We start from the raw sequence: 13,560 nt of genomic DNA on the forward strand, positions 1-13,560 counted from the left end.
TTGCTGCACTACAGACCAATAAATTGAGAGACAAGTTGTTGGGGCAAGGAACAGAGACTTTATTCAGAAAGCCAGCAGTTTGCGAAGATGGTGGACGAGTGTCCCAAAGAACCTTCTTACCCCAGTTAGAATTCAGGCTACTTTGATACAAAAGGGGGAGCGGATGTGGTTGGTGGTTACATACTTCTTGTTGCCAGAATCCTTTGTTATTGCAGCTGTCCACATAGATCTGGTCGTAATGTTCCTATAAACCTCCACAACCAATGTTGTTCTTTGTTCTGCAATTTTTTACCTTTATATGAATGGAAAAGTGTTATACCTTTAAAAGTAAGAGCCTTGAGAATGGGCTATAATGTATCTTTCAGGCTACAGGCAACAGTCTTTTACAGAGACAGCATGACTAAGCACAAGCAACAAAGCACAAGGGTTAGAGCTAAAGGAATAAACCCAATATGGCGTCAGGTTTATTCTTCTCTCTTACAGTTCCTGTTAGAAAGGATGGATTTGTCCTATGGCAGCAGTTAGGAGAGAGCGGATAAAGGTGCTTGTGAAGGAATCATACGGAGTTCTTTCTGCTTCCTGTTGCCACCTTCCACCTCATACCTGTGTCACATCTAGAGGAGTTGAGGGTCAGATGGGCTGGGCTGTGGGGTCCGTTGAGGATGGTGCAACAGTGGAGTTGCATTGAACCACGTGGCACAGTGATGAATACCACATCTGCTGCCTCTGACCTCCTCTTCTTGTCCAGTTTTCACACCCTGCTGTGTGCAAAACAGTTTGGGCCCACAGTTGACAAGCGAGAATTGTCCTTCCCAACTGAAGGAGAGCTTCTGGGGAAAAGCTGTTTTCTTTTATAGGGAGAATAACAAATCCATATAAATGAGTGTATCTTATGGTGCAATCCACATGCTAAATTTCATCAGTATTCATGACACGTGCTTCATTCTCTCCACAACTGACATCTGTTAAAACTAGGTTCAGGAGTAAACCATCCTGGTTTCAGCAATTCTGAAACACAGATTCTGAGGTGATATTTTATTGAGTTCTCCCACTCTCACAGTCTCAATTTTACAACTGACTGTAGCTAACTTTTAGTGCTTTAGCGTCTCCTACAGAGACAGAGGCTAGCATTCTATATTCAATGAAAGGCATTACATGAGAAGCCAAATCAGTATCAGATCTTTAGTTGTTAAGGAGGAGAGCCTCTTTTCGTCTGTATTTTGAGATAGCTCTATTCTAAATCTCATCTACTTAGGTGAATTTCTAAAACTGTGATTAAACTGTAGCCAATCAAAGGAAAATTAGAAATAAATTAGAAGTCCCTGATTTGAGATGTCTAGTTCTTTCCTGTATGCCTACAGAAATCAAGGAGCTGCTCCCTTCTGTGTTTCAGGTTTTGATGAGAAATCCAGAAGAAAGAATGTGTGAAGGAAAAAGATGACATCTGTGCCTGGCAAACAAAATCCAAAGATTATTACAGTGAAAACAAAAGGAAAGCAAGACAGTACTTACTAGTTCAAGGTAAGCGGACATCTCTGTCAATGCTGAACTCTGATATGTTAGAACAGGAAAGTGGGTTTATGAATGTTTGTGAGTGTACACTGAGTTGTCAAATGGGGACAGGATATATGATATGATCTACCATCTAAACATCTGTATTATGAGAAATGAGGAAGAAAATCAGTAAATACAGTTAGTCTGCTACTCTCACATAAAAGCTAAGTGCCCAAAAGTTAAATGATAGGTTGCATTTTAAAAAGGGGTTCTCTTGTCAGAAAGGAAAACAAACAAACAAAAAATAATAAACAATGCCCTAACTCTACTGTGCCAGAGACACATTTCCTACAATATATTTCCAATATTCTATTTGCACGTTTGTAAAGTTGTCTTTTTATTCGCAATTGAACATTTGACCAGTTTAAGTCCACTGGACAATTGAGCAACACTAATGATTATTTTTATATATGCAGTGATTTTCTTCCTTAGCTTAGTTGTAGTGAAGGTGTGCTTTATATCTTTTATATCAATACTTTGGGGTTTGTTTTTCCATTTTTCACTGCTTTTTAGAATACAGTGAGGGGGGGAAATGAAATATTCCAATGGTTGCCCAAGCCTGCCATAGTGATGACAATGCGATAGAGACCAAATGTGGGTGTGTAGGTAGCACTTCCATGTGCTCTCTCAAGATTTTTCTTCATTAGTTGATCTCAGTAGTTCATATTTGATAGGCAAAGGTGGTTTGAAGAGTACTGATGTCTAATGTGCAAAAAGTATGAATTGTGCACAAATAGAATGTACAACAGTTAAAGACAGAGTTTTCCCAGTCTTCTCAAAATACTGCCTCTAGGGACTTCCTTGGTGGTCCAGTGGTAGAGAATCTGTCCTGCAATGCAGGGGATGTGGGTTCAATCCCTGGTCAGGGAACTTAGATCCCACATGCCGCGGGGCAACTAAGCCCTCGTGCCACAGCTACTGAGCTCATGCGCCTCAACTAGAGCCCGCGTGCCACAAACTACACAGCCCACACGCCACAACTGGAGAAGAGAAAAACCCGCACGCCACAACTAGAGAGAAGTCTGTACACCACAAAAGAGCCCGCACACCACAACGATAGATCCTGCATACCTCAACGAAGATCCCACGTGCCGCAACTAAGACCTAACGCAGCCAAAAATAAATAAAATAAATAAATAAATAAATAAATCTTAAAAAAATATGCTGCCTCTGGTGAAATTAATGATGGGATTGCAATTTCTGCACGCTGGCCCCTGGTGGCGAGGACTACAGTGTAGTGGTCCAGGACATGGACTCTACCACTTACCTCTTGTGTGACTGCAGTGAAAATGATGAATCTTCCTTTGCCTCAGTTTCCTGGATTAGAGAAGGATGAGTAGATGAGATGAGTTAATGTATGCAAGGCACTTGGGCAAAGGCCAAGCGTATAAAGCGTGCTCAATAATTGTTAACTGATTTTTTTCATTGAGTAAAGTGTACTTTGGGGATGGACATTTCAGTTGTTTGTTTTTTGGGCACTAGAGACATGGAAAAGCCCAAAAGATGTCAGGGAAGTGAAGGGCGATAATTCTAACCCTTGGCGTATGTGCACTTTCCGAGAGAGACTACCATCGGGACTGTCGGGCACCAGGCAGAGATGTAAGAAAGTTAGAGGGGAGCTCAGGGCATTTCTCAGATTCTTACTGATTTATGTACTTTGAGCAGTATTAGTGAATATAGACTTAAATGATGTAGGATCTTCTTAAGTCACAAATCAGGCTCTTTGCTGTAATCTGTAAGGCTTGGTGTCTGTAAGGCTTGGTGTGACCCGGCCGTGGCCATTCTCCCAGCCTCACCCCCTTAGTTCCCTTATGCTCACTCTTACCTCCTTCCTGACCCTCTAAATCACACCAACTCTTTTGCAATTGGAGCCTTTGCACACACTCAATGCAGCCTGGGTGCTTTCTCTCTTGGCACCTAACTCCTGGCCTTTTCCTTTCATCTCAGACTAGATTTTCTCTGGCTTCTCTACTCAGAAGGACCCCTTTGTGATGTTATCTTCCAAAAATATCATCCCTGGTGACATCCTCATCAACAGTGACTATGAGTGCTGTGTTGTCCATATCCTTGCAACAAGGTGTATTCAAATTTTTTTCATCCATGCCAGTCCGACAGGTGATGAGCTTGGTTATTTAAAGTTGGTATAAGGGAGGATGTGAAGGTATGCAGTGAGGGCTGAGGTTAATCATTCATTAACTCATCTTTGGAGGCTGTTTCCTTTTTTTTTTTTTTAGCACAACATTGTAAATCAACTATACTTCAATTAAAAAAAAAAGAAAAATGTGTTTCCTTTATAGCACTCATGATTATTGGGAGTTATTTTCTTTATTTGGCTGTTCAGTTATTTTTCACCTGCCCTTTTTACTGGTAAGTAAAAAAGTACGTAAATTCTGTGAGGCCCAAGATGGTGTTTGCCTTTTCACAGTGATATTCTGGGATCCTGGTTCAGCAACTGCAATATACAAAGTGCTCAAAAAACATTTTGGGAGTGAAAGAATGAATGAGAGAGACAAGCTTCCTGCCCTCAGGAGCACAGGTCTCTAACAGCGTTAGAGGTTCAGAAATAGAGTGAGGGGCTTCCCTGGTGGCGCAGTGGTTGAGAGTCCGCCTGCCGATGCAGGGGACACGGGTTCGTGCCCCGGTGTGGGAGAATCCCACATGCCGCGGAGCGGCTGGGCCCGTGAGCCATGGCCGCTGAGCCTGCGCGTCCGGAGCCTGTGCTCCACAACGGGAGAGACCACAACAGTGAGAGGCCTGCGTACCGCAAAAAAAAAAAAAAAAGAAAGAAATAGAGTGAGGAGGGAATCAGTGGGTCTCACAAAAAATTAGACTCATGTAGGCAGGAGCGATATTCTGACTATTAACAACCAGTAAGCACAAATAAAGATCACGTTGAGCTGGCATCGGCAATGGTGCTGGGCAGGGTTTTTACCCTTCAGCTGCTGGATTGTGGGGAGGTGGGTTGGGATTCAAGGGTGGGGCTCAGGACAGTGATCTATCGCCAACCACTATGGAGGAATTTTCAGTATTTTTGCATTACATGCAGCTGCGTGTGTGTATTTCTACTGAAATCAGCCCTGATTATAGAAACAAGCAGAACCCCTTCTGGTCCTGGAATTCTGTTCTCTGCTTTGGTCTAGAGGACTCTGACACCCTCAGACTTCACCCCTAAGCACCCTCTGCTCTCATGGCACACCTGTACATCCTTCCTTGTACCGACTTTGAATGAGCAAACTCATCACCTGTCAGACTGGCAAGGGTGAAAGAAATTCCAAATAATCCTTGTGGGAAAGATATGGACAAAAAAGCTCTCATGGTGTCTGTTGATAAGAATGTCAATAGGGGTGATATTTCTGGAAGCTAACTTGGCAGTATCGATCAGAATGTTCAATGCACGTTCCTATTGACCAGCTAATAGCACTTGTAGGAGTTTATCTTCCAGGAAAACTGGTAGAAATGCAAAATGATGTACGTACTAGTAAGTTCACTCTAGCTCTGTTTTACTGGCAGAAATATGGCAGCAATTTATACGTCTGTTGTTAGAAGAGTAGTAAATAAATGATGGCACTTCCATCTACTAGAATAATGTGGCTTTTAAAAATTTAGGATAGATAGCTAAAACGTATTAAGTAAAAGGGAAAAAAAGCTGCCGGAATTGTGTATACCATGATCATGTTTGTTAACAGCAAATGAACACGTCCCAAGTGTCCCTCAGCAGATGAATGGATGAGAAAAATTTGGTATGCAATAGAATATTATTCAGCCATTGAAAGGAATAAAGGTCTGATACAGGCTGCAACATGGATAAACCCTGAAAACATTATGCTGGGTGACACAAAGGGACAAATATTGTATGATTCCACTCATATGAAACATCGAGAATGGGGATTCATAGAGACAGGAAGTAGATTAGACATTACTTGGAGCTGGGATGAGGGAAGATGGTGGGTTGACGATTAATGGGTACTGTTTGGAGTGATGAAAAGGTTTTGGAAATAGATGGTGGTGATTGTTGTACAATAGTGTGAATATAATTAATACCACTAAACTGTACGGTTAAAAATGATTGAGGGACTTCCCTGGCGGTCCAGTGGTTAGGACTCCATGCTTCCACTGCAGGGGGCATGGGTTCGATCCCTGGTCGGGGAACTATGACCCTGCCTGCCACGCAGCACGGCCAAAAAAATTAAAAAGAAAAATAATCTGCATGTTGTGATGATTCTAGAACGATAGTATTAAAAAAAAATGAAGTGGCAGGTTTTATGTCATATATATTTTACCACAATTAAAAAAACTTTAAAGAAAAAGCAAACGAACAGTCAAAAAATAAAAGGAGAAAAACGCATGCATGCATGCATGCCCACGCACACTGTATAATCTGGAAAGATGTGTTTGTATTGTTGATGGTGGTTATGTCTAAAAGATGGAATTAGGGAAGAACAAAAGAAAATTTTGTCCTATACACTTGTGTATTTTTGGCACTTTTCACAGTGAACATATATTTTATAATTTTTTAATTGAAGGTTTTTCTTTAAAGTTGACCTGTGGTAAAATCTTGGAGTTGGTACAATTTTCTAGCTTGTACAAACAAAACAATCCTGCAAGTCTGTTTGCAGTTGAATTTGCTTGTGTCTAACATCCCTGTGCAATGTTTAACCTAGAGTGAGAATTTAATTATAGTTTAAAACACTGAGTGGTTTTCCTTTTCTAGGTTAAATTATTTCTTGTGGAAGAACAGGCTCTCAATATAGAAGGCATTTGGTCTTCTGACTCCCTCAGTGAGGACCAACTCTTCTATCTAGTAATTTACTGTAAAGCAGGATGCTTCTATTTGTAGTTTTACATCCCTTTCTTTGGTATTTAAGGCATGTTGGCTGTTAAAAAAAAAATGAGCCTCAATCTCAGAACACCGAAAAGGTTTTGCATAATAAGAGATTTTCTAAAACCCTAATAAATTGTTGCAGAAAATACCACTTTAATGGGTCATCCATTATATAAAAGGTTTAAACTCTATAATGAGATCATAAATTTGTGCAAGTAAAGAGAAAATATGGAAGGATGCACTCACCAGGCTACTTGTGTTAGTAACCTCAAGGTGATTATCTGATGGATGGCATCAGATAAATGATTATTTATTTTTCTTTATACACTTGTGTATTGTTGAATTGTTACAATTAGGACCTTTTCTTAATAGCTTTATTAAACTATAACTGACGTATAATAAACTGCACATATTTAAAGTGTAAAATTTGAGATCAAATATATTTAAGACAGGATCCTCGGAGAACTATGTGTCTTGCTTGGTATTGAATGTTCAGCACCACTTAGGCAATAAAATAAAGCAGCAGCTCAGAGCTGAGAAACCCCAAAAATAAAAAATTAAGTGTAGAATTTGATGTTTTGACCTACGCATATACCCATGAAAGCGTCACCATTATCAAGATAATGAAAACGTCTGTCATTCCACAAGGTTTCTTTATGCCCCTTTGTAATCCCACCTACCCAGCCCCTGTCTTGCCCCAGGCAACCACTGATCTTGTTTTTATCACTGTACAATAGTTTGCATTTCCTACAAACCCATATAAATGAAATCATACAGTACATATCTTTTTGTCTGGTATCTTTCACTCAGCATAATTATTTTGAGATTCATCCATGCTATAATGTGTATGGATATTGCATTCCTTTTTATTGTTGAGTTGTATTCCATTATATAAATAAACCCCCCTTTGTTTATTTATTAACCATTGACAGACATTTGAGTTGTTTCCAGATTTTCACTATTATGAATAATGCTACAATGAACATTCATGTACAAGTCTTCATATGGACATATGCTTTCATTTCTCTTGGGTAAATACCTAAGAGTGGAACACCTGGATCATATGGTAGGTGTATGTTTAACTTTTTAACAAATTTTCCAAAGTGATTGTACCATTTTACATCCCTGTCTGCACTGAATGAGAGTTCAGTTGCTCCAGATCCTTGTCAGTACTTGGTATGATCAATCTTTTTCCATTTTATCCATTCTAATAACTATGTAAGTAGTAACTCATCGTGGTATCAGCTTACCTTTCCTTAATGGCAAATGATGTTGACTATCTTTTCATGCTCTTACTTGCCATCTGTATATCTTCAGTAGTTGTGGCACGTGTGCTCAGTAGTTGTGGCTCGCGGGCTCTAGAGTGCAGGCTCAGTAGTTGTGGCGCATGAGCTTAGTTGCTCCACGGCATGTGGGATCTTCCCAGCCCAGGGCTCAAACCTGTATCCCCTGCATTGGCAGGTGGATTCTTAACCACTGTGCCACCAGGGAAGTCCCAAAAGCAGAAATTTTAAATGTGTTTGATTTGATTTGATGAATTATTATAGTGAGGGACATTTAAAGATATTTGTCAGCCCTAGGAATTTTTACCTTTAGACACCTACCCCACATGATAACAAGCATATTAAAACGCACAGGGACTTCCCTGGCGGTCCAGTGGTTGAGACTTCACCTTCCGATGCAGGGGGTGCGGGTTCGATCCCTGGTTGGGGAGCTAAGATCCCACATGCCTCACGGCCAAAAAACCAAAACATAAAACAGAAGCAATACTGTAACAAATTCAACAAAGACTTTAAAAATGGTCCACATCAAAAAAAAAAAATCTTAAAAAAGTAAAATAAAATGCACAGGTATTCCACATTAAAAATAATTTCTTACTCTATATGTTGTTTAAAAACCCTATAATTCTGCTTTTGAAACTGTTTATTACAATAAACTCATTTATTATTGGCTATAATTTTCCAGGATTTGTCATGCATTTTAGTTGATCCATACCAAATAAAAAAATCAAACCTAAAAATTATTTTTAAAAATAATGCAATTTGTGAATATTTTATGCCAGTACCATACTGTCTTGATTACTGTAGCTTTGTAGTATAGTCTGAAGTCAGGGAGCCTGATTCCTCCAGCTCCATTTTTCGTTCTCAAGATTGCTTTGGCTATTCGGGGTCTTTTGTGTTTCCATACAAATTGTGAAATTTTTTGTTCTAGTTCTGTGAAATATGCCATTGGTAGTTTGATAGGGATTGCATTGAATCTGTAGATTGCTTTGGGTAGTAGAGTCATTTTCACAATGTTGATCCTTCTCAAACTCTTCCAAAACATAGCAGAGGGAGGAACACTTCCAAACTCATTCTACGAGGCCACCATCACCCTGATACCAAAACCAGACAAAGATGTCACAAAGAAAGAAAACTACAGGCCAATATCACTGATGAACATAGATGCAAAAATCCTCAACAGAATACTAGCAAACAGAATCCAACAGCACAATAAAAGGATCATACACCATGATCAAGTGAGGTTTATTCCAGGAATGCAAGGATTCTTCAATATATGCAAATCAATCAATGTGATACACCATATTAACAAATTGAAGGAGAAAAACCATATGATCATCTCAATAGATGCAGAGAAAGCTTTTGACAAAATTCAACACCCATTTATGATAAAAACCCTGCAGAAAGTAGGCATAGAGGGAACTTCCCTCAACATAATAAAGGCCATATATGAGAAACGCACAGCTAACATCGTCCTCAATGGTGGAAAAGTGAAACCATTTCCACTAAGATCAGGAATAAGACAAGGTTGCCCACTGTCACCACTCTTATTCAACGTAGTTTTGGAAGTTTTAGCCACAGCAATCAAGAAGAAAAAGAAATAAATGGAATCCAAATTGGAAAAGAAGAAGTAAAGCTGTCACTGTTTGCAGATGACATGATACTCTACATAGAGAATCCTAAAGATGCTACCAGAAAACTGCTAGAGCTAATCAATGAATTTGGTAAAGTAGCAGGATACAAAATTAATGCACAGAAGTCCCTGGCATTCCTATACACTAATGATGAAAAATCTGAAAGTGAAATTAAGAAAACACTCCCATTTACCATTGCAACAAAAAGAATAATATATCTAGGAATGAACCTACCTAAGGAGACAAAAGACCTGTATGCAGAAAATCATAAGACACTGATGAAAGAAATTAAAGATGATACAAATAGGTGGAGAGATATACCATGTTCTTGGATTGGAAGAAGTAACTTTAAAGTCATCAAAGATGCATATGGATATAGGAAAATCTAAATGTCAGATGAGTGCTAGTGGTTGAAATATGTGCTCTTCCTATGGAAGTCTGCTTGAAAATCATTTAAAAATGTTAAACGCTCAACATCACCAATCATTAAGGAAATGCAAATCAAAACCCCAATGAGGTATCACTTAACATCAAGTAGGATGGCTATAATATATGTATATATAAAAAAGAGTTGGTGAAGCTATGGAGAAATTGGAATCCTGTGGGAATGTTAAATGATGCAGCCATTGTGGAAAACAGTACAGAGGTTCTTTAAAATGGAATATTGTTCAGCCGTAAAAAGGAAGGAAATTCTGACACATGGCACAGTATGGATGAACCATGAAGACATTATGGTAAATGAAGTAAGGCAGACACAATAGGACAAATATTGTAGGATTCCTTTTTTTTTTTTTTTTTGCGGTACGCGGGCCTCTCACTGTTGTGGCCTCTCCCGTTGCGGAGCACAGGCTCCGGACGCACAGGCTCAGCGGCTGTGGCTCACGGGCCTAGCCGCTCTGCGGCATATGGGATCTTCCCGGACCAGGGCACGAACCCATGTCCCCTGCATCGGCAGGCGGATTCTCAACCACTGCGCCACCAGGGAAGCCCTAGGATTCCATTTTTATGCAGTACCTAGAGTAGTCAAATTCTTACAAAGCAGAAGGGTGATTGCTAGAGAAGGGACGGGGAAGTAGGGAGTTACTGTTTAGTGGCTACAGAGTGTCATTTTGGGATGATGAAAAAGTTCTGGAGATGGATTGGGGTGATGATTGCCCAATAGTATAAATGTACTTAATGCTACAGAACTGTACACTTAAAAAATGGTAGGTTTTATCTGATATATAGTTTACCGCAATTTTAAAAAATATTAAGAAGATGAAAATTTCCAAGTGTTTCCAAATTTTAAAAGTTAACAGCTCAAAATACATGTTAGTGATAGTTGGCCAACATTTCTTAATGGTCTCATAACCTAAAACAAAAGTACAATATTTTTTTAAAAAAATACTGTTTTCCATTTAAATGATGCTTCATACTCCTGACTTTAGTGGTGCAAATTCAGAAGCAAGAAATTACTAGCCAACTACCAGGCACTCTTTTAAGGCTTTACATTTGTTAACTCATTTAATCCTCAACAGAACTAGGAGATACTGTTATTTTCATTTCTCAGACGAGGACTATAAGAACAGAGAGGTTATGAAAGATTCCCAAAGTTACACCACTGGTGAGAGGTGCAGCTGGCCGTCAAACAGTAGAAATGTGGCTTCAGAGCCCACAGCACTCTGAGCCACTCAGTTTTCCCACCTCCCAACTATGAAGAGCTTTATTATCAGGAGAGCTGTCTATACGCTGTGTGATCGTTTCTAGGATTTCTTCTGGGTAGTTATACCTGAAAAGCTTGAGTGTATTGATATGCTATTAGCTTTTCTTCTGTTAGAAGCCTGTGACCTGATACCTGTAAATGATTTGTCTCCAGCTGGAAATTATCATTTGCCCAGCTGTTTTTTTTTTCGCGGTTCGTGGGCCTCTCACTGTTGTGGCCTCTCCCTTTGCGGAGCACAGGCTCCGGACGCGCAGGCTCAGTGGCCATGGCTCACGGGCCTAGCCGCTCCGCTGCATGTGGGATCTTCCCAGACCGGGGCACGAACCCGTTTCCCCTGCATCGGCAGGCGGACTCTCAACCACTGCGCCACCAGGGAAGCCCTGCCCAGCTTTCTACTAATGCCAATCGTGAAGGAGACCCAGGAGAATGCTATAAAAATGAAAGTTTTCTAGGTTTTATCAAGGAAAGGCTCTGGAAAGGAAATCTTTATATTGGAAGAGGAAAACGTGACCTTATGTTCTTTCCTTCACGCTAAGATTGATGTCTCCCAAAATGTTAGGTTAATTAAAAAAAGAAAAAAAAGACTTCATGTCTATGTTCAAATAATGCTGAATTAAAAGGAGTTAGAATTTCTTGAGTGCTGGACTTCTTAGGGATTTAACGTGCTAATAAATACTGTGAATTGCCAGAAAGAGACATAATATGTATAATACATTAAATAATATATGAATATATATTATATAATTTAAAAATTGTTTCCCAGAGTATTTTACTGCAGAGTACTTCCCCTGTGGAAAGTCATGCTTCCCGGAACACTTCTGGGAATAATGTTCTAGGGATTTTCCAAATCTACCACCAGGGGGCAGTTCTCCCCCCTTTTATATTCTGATTTAAACATTGACCAAAACTTTATTTTCCCTCAGCACACCTGAGACAGGCTGACATTTCCAAGCAGACTTTGCTAAAAACTTTCAAGGGATGAAGGAAAGAAATAAAAAAAAGTAAAAGTCCTGTAGTCATATTTCCCAAATCCATGAGGCTGAGCTAAAGAAATAGCATTATCTGCCAAGTTCTCCTGGGTCAGTATGGAATACGAGTTCTCAGCCATATTGCCTGCCTTTTTCCCTCTTGTTTCTCAGCCAAGTGGCCTTTCTATCATCCTGGCTCCCAAGAGCGTCTGTGGCCTTATGTTATCACAGCTGAGGATAAATCCCACAGACCTTTGTGTCTTCACAGCTCAAATTCTTTTCTGATTTAAATGTCTCAGGTCTGCCCTGTGATCTTTCTTCTCAGTCCTGGTTGGAAGCTCTGAGATACCTCTGTGGTGATGAATAGACATGGCAGTCCCATGAATGGTCTAATCCTGATTAAATTCGCAGTAAATGTGCCTCTCGGGTCTCATGCCAGGGCAGACATTATTAATCATCTCAGCACGCTTTCTCTGTAGAACTCAGTCTCACAATCCTTCCTGACCCTGGGCTCCAGGCAGGTATTACCAATAGAGTGCTGTTAATGTAATTGGGAAAATTCTCTCATCCAAACCTAGGATATAAATGCCACCCATCTCTGGAACTTTCTGTAGTGACTCTCTCAGATGAATGTAATCTCCCTAAATCTGTATGCAAACACACACACACACACACACACACACACACACACACAGGTTTTAAAAACTCTATTTTAGATTCACAAAAATCAGTCTCCACTCCAGCCCCATCACATCCTTATCCATACCTTATCTGTAGCACACTGTACAGGTGCTGCACTTAATTGGAAGAGGAGGGTTGTTACATCCAGCACATGCCAGAGGCTCCAAACTGGGCCCATTGTGTTGTTTAACTTCTGATTGTAATTGATATCATGTGACATATGTCCCATTTTAATTAACATGTCCTTGGAGTTGCCTTTGTATGAGCTGCTCAGGAAACACCCTGTGCTGTGTCAAACTTTAGCAAAAGCCTAACCTATTAATATTTTGGTAGGCTTTGAAACTATCTTCTGACAGGTGGTTTTTTTTAATGCTGAGAATTTATTTTAATAAACATAATATTTATACTGATTATGTCATTATATTTAATTTATATTTATATAAACAATTTTTTTTAAGGAAGATGTTGGGGGTAGGAGTTTATTAATTAATTTATTTATTTGGGCTGTGTTGGGTCTTCGTTTCTGTGTGAGGGCTTTCTCTAGTTGTGGCAAGCGGGGGCCACTCTTCATCACGGTGCGCGGGCCTCTCACTATCGCGGCCTCTCGTTGCGGAGCACAGGCTCCAGACGCGCAGGCTCAGTAGTTGCGGCTCACGGGCCTAGCCGCTCTGCGGCATGTGGGATCCTCCCAGACCAGGGCTCGAACCCGTGTCCCCTGCATTGGCAGGCAGATTCTCAACCACTGTGCCATCAGGGAAGCCCATAAACATAATATTTAATTTAATAAAGAGAGCAGTAGGATGTCATCATTAAGGGTAACCTTTGGAGTTAGATGGGGTTCAGTTCTTTGCTCCGCCACTTACTTGCTTTGGAGCCTTTGATTAACTACTACTTAATCCCTTATGAGAAATAAAGGTAG

The 13,560-nt window shown here is 40.1% G+C and overlaps 1 protein-coding gene across 7 annotated transcripts in view; it reads left to right on the forward strand.

Annotated features, from left to right (window-relative positions):
• The window catches only part of FRMD4B (FERM domain containing 4B), a 322,972-nt gene that overhangs the window by 91,566 nt on the left and 217,846 nt on the right, over positions 1–13,560 (forward strand). For 6 of the 7 annotated variants that reach the window (XM_082637923.1, XM_082637922.1, XM_082637926.1 and 3 more), the window contains one exon: positions 1,394–1,521. The gene's annotated coding sequence lies outside the window, so the exon portion shown is untranslated. Of the gene's footprint in view, positions 1–1,007; positions 1,028–1,393; positions 1,522–13,560 lie in introns of those variants that run through there. The other variant, XM_082637928.1, reaches the window with a different exon arrangement.

The sequence above is a fragment of the Mesoplodon mirus genome, assembly GCF_964341445.2.
Source record: "Mesoplodon mirus genome assembly, chromosome: 12".
Classification (NCBI taxonomy): Eukaryota; Metazoa; Chordata; class Mammalia; order Artiodactyla; family Ziphiidae; genus Mesoplodon; species Mesoplodon mirus.